This window comes from Argiope bruennichi, chromosome 3 (assembly GCF_947563725.1).
Source record: "Argiope bruennichi chromosome 3, qqArgBrue1.1, whole genome shotgun sequence".
Classification (NCBI taxonomy): Eukaryota; Metazoa; Arthropoda; class Arachnida; order Araneae; family Araneidae; genus Argiope; species Argiope bruennichi.
The window spans coordinates 127,259,601-127,266,299 of record NC_079153.1 but is presented as its reverse complement, the minus strand read 5'-3'; positions in this window follow the sequence as shown (position 1 = coordinate 127,266,299).

Sequence of the window (6,699 nt, the reverse complement as noted above, 5' to 3'; positions counted from 1 at the left end):
ATATACGTCAAAAATAGAATTTAATATCAAAATATTTCTACATTGATTCGAAATTTTAGGAGTCAAGTTCACGCACGTGCGCAGAAATAATTCGTATTCTTAGCATTGTGCTTTTAGAATAGATTCACACCGTATTTAAAATTTTACTGGACTGTCGTAATAAGACTCCTTGACCCTTCAGAAGTTCTCGAGTTACGAGGCTTGGTGGCTGGATCGGCAGAGTGTGGGTCTTAGTTTTGCAGGTCTTCAGTTCGAGGCTCGAAGCCGACAAATATTTTTATATATTTTTCTATTTTTTTAAAAATTTATTTTAGCCAGATTTCTCCATCATAAGTAGAGCTAAATTGAATAATTCCAAATCATATACGTCAAAAATAGAATTTAATATCAAAATACTTCTATATTTATTCGAAATTTTACGATTCTAGTTCACGCACATGCGCAGAAATCATTCGTATTCTTAGCAGTGTGCTTTTAGACCAGATTCACACCGTATTTAAAATATTACTGGACAGTCGTAATGAGACTCTTGGTGGCTGGATCGGCAGAGGGTGGCGCTTAATTTGCAGGTCTTCAGTTCGAGGCTCGAAGCCGACAAATATTTTTATATATTTTTCTATTTTTTTTTAAATTTATTGTAGCCAGATTTCTCCTTCATAAATAGAGATAAATAGAATAATTCCAAATCATATACGTCAAAAATAGAATTTAATATCAAAATATTTCTATATTGATTCGAAATTTTAGGAGTCTAGTTCACGCACATGCGCAGAAATCATTCGTATTCTTAGCATTGTGCTTTTAGACCAGATTCACACCGTATTTAAAATATTACTGGACAGTCGTAAGGAGACTCTTGGTGGCTGGATCGGCAGAGGGTGGCGCTTAATTTGCAGGTCTTCAGTTCGAGGCTCGAAGCCGACAAATATTTTTATATATTTTTCTATTTTATTAAAAATTTATTTTAGCCAGATTTCTCCATCATAAGCACAGATAAATTGAATAATTCCAAATCATATACGTCAAAAATAGAATTTAATATCAAAATATTTCTATATTTATTCGAAATTTTAGGAGTCAAGTTCACGCACATGCGTAGAAATCATTCGTATTCTTAGCATTGTGATTTTAGACTTGAATGACACCGTATTTAATATTTTACTGGACTGTCGTAATGAGACTCTTTGAACCTTCAGAAGCTCTCGGGTTACGAGGCTTGGTGGCTGGATCGGCCGAGTGTGGGGCTTAGTTTTGCAGGTCTTCAGTTCGATTCTCGAAGCCGACCAATATTTTTATATATTTTTCTATTTTTTTTTTAATTTATTTTAGCCAGATTTCTCCATCATAAATAGAGATAAATAGAATAATTCCAAATCATATACGTGAAAAATAGAATTTAATATCAAAATATATCTATGTTTATTCGAAATTTCACGATTCTAGTTCACGCACATGCGCAGAAATCATTCGTATTCTTAGCATTGTGCTTTTAGACCAGATTCACACCGTATTTAAAATATTACTGGCCTGTCGTAATGAGACTCTTTGAACCTTCAGAAGCTCTCGGGTTACGAGGCTTGGTGGCTGGATTGGCCGAATGAGGGGCTTAGTTTTGCAGGTCTTCAGTTCGATTCTCGAAGCCGACCAATATTTTTATATATTTTTCTATTTTTTTTTAAATTTATTTTAGCCAGATTTCTCCATCATAAAAAGAGATAAATTGAATAATTCCAAATCATATACGTCAAAAATAGAATTTAATATCAAAATACTTCTATATTTATTCGAAATTTTACGAGTCTAGTTCACGCACATGCGCAGAAATCATTCGTATTCTTAGCATTGTGCTTTTAGACCAGAATGACACCGTATTTAAAATTTTACTGTACTGTCGTAATGAGACTCTTAGACCCTTCAGAAGCTCTCGGGTTACGAGGCTTGGTGGCTGGATCGGCAGAGTGTGGCGCTTAGTTTTGCAGGTCTTCAGTTCGAGGCTCGGAGCCGAAAAATACTTTTATATATTTTTCTATTTTTTTTAAATTTATTTTAACCAGATTTCTCCATCATAAATAGAGATAAATAGAATAATTCCAAATCATATACGTCAAAAATAGAATTTAATATCAAAATATTTCTATATTGATTCGAAATTTTAGGAGTCTAGTTCACGCACATGCGCAGAAATCATTCGTATTCTTAGCATTGTGCTTTTAAACCAGATTCACACCGTATTTAAAATATTACTGGACAGTCGTAAGGAGACTCTTGGTGGCTGGATCGGCAGAGGGTGGCGCTTAATTTTGCAGGTCTTCAGTTCGAGGCTCGGAGCCAACAAATATTTTTATATATTTTTCTATTTTTTTTAAATTTATTTTAACCAGATTTCTCCATCATTCCAAGAGATAAATTGAATAATTCCAAATCATATACGTCAAAAATAGAATTTAATATCAAAATACTTCTATATTTATTCGAAATTTTAAGTGTCAAGTTCACGCACATGCGCAGAAATCATTCGTATTCTTAGCATTGTGCTTTTAGAATAGATTCACACCGTATTTAAAATTTTACTGGACTGTCGTAATGAGACTCTTTGACCCTTCAGAAGCTGTCGGGTTCCGAGGCTTGGTGGCTGGATCGGCAGAGTGTGGGACTTAGTTTTGCAGGTCTTCAGTTCGAGGCTCGGAGCCGACAAATATTTTTATATACTTTTTCTATTTTTTTTAAATTTATTTTAACCAGATTTCTAAATCATAAGTAGAGATAAATTGAATAATTCCAAATCATATACGTCAAAAATAGAATTTAATATCAAAATATTTCTATATTGATTCGAAATTTTAGAAATCTAGTTCTCGCACATGCGCAGAAATCATTCGTATTCTTAGCATTGTGCTTTTAGACCAGATTTACGCCGTATTTAAAAAATGGCGCCGTGTGTGTATGCTTGCATTTGGTTACGTACGTCTGTAGACGATAAAACTGTAGTTGGCACCAGTGGCAGTTGACGTCTGTAAAGCGTTCGCGAACGGCAAATATATTACGTGTTTATTTTTCCGTCTAATGTGTAAGCTCCAATTTACTTCAATGCACTAGTATAGATACGGCAGTGTCGGTAAATTTTCCGTGGCGGAAAAAACACTGTGTGTGTAACCCTAACGGTCTGTAAGACAGAGAGCCAACGCACCCACTCTCCTTTATTATTAGAAGAGGCATGCTGAAATTTCCATTAGAAGTAGAGATTTTTTTTAATTATTATTTCGTTTATTCGTAAATAATTATTAAAATTATTTCGTTTTAGATTAAAAATATTGGCTCAAAATTAAAATTTCCAAACATTCTTTTCTTTATATTTTTACACTTCCCTCTAAGAATTTATATAATACCTGCGAGAAAAAATTACCATACTACTAGTTTTTAAATTTTGAAAATTTAGAAAAGAAAAAAAAGGTGGGGGGGAGAGGTTGAAAAAAATGTATTTTTCTCTCCAAATAAGCATCAGAAAGGAACAAAGAGTTGAAAATTATTTAAAAAATTAAATCTCATATTTGTATTCAAGAGATTAGCAATATACAATTTATATACGCGAGATTCGCAATTAAATTTGAGTGCAGAGGGACAAACGAATGAACGTATGAAGTATATGAATGAAGTATCTTTCTTTGGCTTCAAAAAATTGACGTACAAATTGAAAACGACCGAAGAAAGGTATCAAATCAGAAATTATCAAATTCGGAATGCATTTGTGTTGAAATATAAAGAAAGGAAATATTACAAAAAAAAAAAAAAAAAAGATTCATATCTCTAAAAGCCTTAGCAAATGATGCTAATAGGATTATTTATTCAAAATATAAAATATTATACGATATATACAAGCCATCTTTCGCGATCCATTAGTTCTCTGAGATGAATGGTCTCCAAAATCTTTAATTAAATATTCTGTATTCCTTAGTAAAATACTTTTAGACTTCAAATTTCGTTTTTTTTTTTATTTTTCCCCTCCTCCTTTGAATAGATTTTTCAAACGAAATCGCATGATTAGGATTTGCTTTGATCATTTCTGCCTTATAAGCAGGAACTCGCAGAATGTTATTCTTTATCGGTGTTGACTGGTAAAACGCTTCTTCTTTGTGTTTTTGTACATATCCTTTTACAGAATAATTATTTTCAACTTATATTTTTAGTTTGCCTTTTGGCTGCTTAACTTTCTAAAATGTTAGGTGCTTTTACCAAATTTGGAATTTTAATTCTTGGTTATTTAGATTGTTGTTTAAATCTCTTAAATGTTGATGTTTTACTGCTTCTGTATCTAATTCTGGTTCTTCTGGATTTTCATTCTTTTTGGATTTTGATGTTTGAATTTTTTAATAATTGTAATATTATTTATCCAAATTTCGTAATTGTTGTCATTTTACTATTTTTGTTTTATGTATATTATTTATTAATCTTCGAAAACCATTGGAATTTCTTGGGATTTTTGAGTCACAAGGGATCCATTTTGGACAAAAGTCATGGCGTCTCACAAAAATTCCTTGATTTGAATCCCTGCTTGAAAGAAGCACTTGATAAAATCTTCAGACTGGATTCACTTTTCTATTTTTTTTTTTCTCTTTTTATTCCTACTTATTAATCTATACTTATAATAAAGCTCAATGTGTGTGTGTGTATGTGTTGGCGCTCTATAGGCCAAACCGTTTCACTTACAGCTACCAAATTTGGTATATGTATACGTCGGGAATGTGCACCTGGGGTCCCTTTTTTTGAATTTTAATTATTAACTTTCCCGCCAAAAAAATCTTTTCATTTCTCCACCGCCAATGAGTAAGGCTTCAGTTTTTTTTTTCTCCCACGCTAAAGAGAATAGGCTAAAGAAATTTTTGGCAGATTATTTCAAAGGATTCTGTTTATTTTCTTAATGTTTAATGCATTTAAAATTAAACATTGTTAATTAATCCATGTTTACAGATTCATTCTGCAGTACTTTTGAATTCAAATAAAACAGAATAAAGGAAATTAAAAATTTCTAATCTGCATAGCGTTACTCCAACTGGCGTAGAAAAATGCACGCATTTGCGTTACCACAACTGGCGTTGAAAATTCACGCATGCGCATTGTGTTCTAATTGTTGACAACTATTTTCAACGGATACGGACTTGGTTTTGAAGGCTTAATATGTTTTTGACAGATTATTTCAAACGATTCTGTTTATTTATTTATTTATTTTTTGGTGTTTGATGCATTTAAAACTAAACATTGTTAATTAATCGATCTATTCATGATGAATCTGAGAAAATTTTGTTGGAAACTTCTTGAGATATTATATAAATGAAGAAAATATTCTTTAGTGTCTATAAGGTTTAAATACTCAGAGACTCTGTTTTCAGTACTCATATTTAAAAAAAAATGCTTCGTTTCAGTAAAAATATATATATATATATTTATTGCAGCTTAATCATTTCCACTTTAAATTAAAGCATAAATTCTACGGGAGCTAACAGAAAATTAGAGAGATACATATTATGTTATGGCTGAAGGACTTTTCGAATATTATGAGTGAATTATATGACTATTAAAATTTGAAATTTTAAAATATTTTAATGAAGAAGCAAATAAAATGGGAGTTCGATAAAATATTTAATTATTAAAATTTTAACGTGCATTCAGATTGGCGAATCGGCTGGTCGCCAAAGGCGGCAAGTCCTGAATAAGTGTGTACAAAATTTTTTATTGTAAAAATTTTCGCATAATTCTGTTAAACTGTTCGCGCTATTAAACTTATTTAAACATAAATTAATGAAAATAATTAAACAATCATCGTGATATTTAAACACTGCAAAAAAATATTTTATCTAGTATAAACCAGATTTGCGTTTTCAAGCATTTTTCTACATTAAAAAATAATTTTTGATCGAAAAATATCATTTTTTAATGTTTTTTTCTATGATAGTTAGAAATAAAAGTAAAGATAGCTTAACAGAATTTAAGAATTGAAAAAAGAACTGTAAACAAAACTGCAAAACAAGGAGTTTTCATTTTTATTCGGTTATTTAAAATTATTTTCTTTCATTTCATTTCCTTTACCATACGCTATTTATTTTTTTTTTAGAAATTTCAGTATGAATTTCTTTATTTTTATGGCATTGTTGCAAATTTAGATAAATACGCATCATTCTGAGTCATTAATGTTTTTTGATTTGCCACTGATGCTTGAATTTCTAACAATAAATCCATGGGAAACAAAATAAATAGTATTTATGGCAAAAATGAATTGTAAACAGTATCTCCATGTTATTAGCGTACATTGTTAGTTTAAAAAAGAAATATTAGAATTTGCTAGTGTGCTACCTCTAATAGCGAATACTGATGGAAAAACAACTAGCAAATCCTTTAAGGAAATTTCGAACCCAAGTCAAGAAAGAAAACGACTAGTAAGCTTAATCTATTAATCTGGGAAACCCGAGTTTCGATTGGCGTCTTTTTTATCGTGTTTTTTCGGAGAAAATATTTAAATATGAATCGCATACTGATTATTTATGAATATTTTTCAATCTTACCAACATATGGACTGGTCATTTAAATTTAAGAAATCATGAAGGCGCATAGTTTAACATGTTATTCGAAACAATCTGCTATATTACAGTAATAATTTTACAATTTATCTATCAATACCTTTATTTTTGAACTTAGTTTTACCATGAT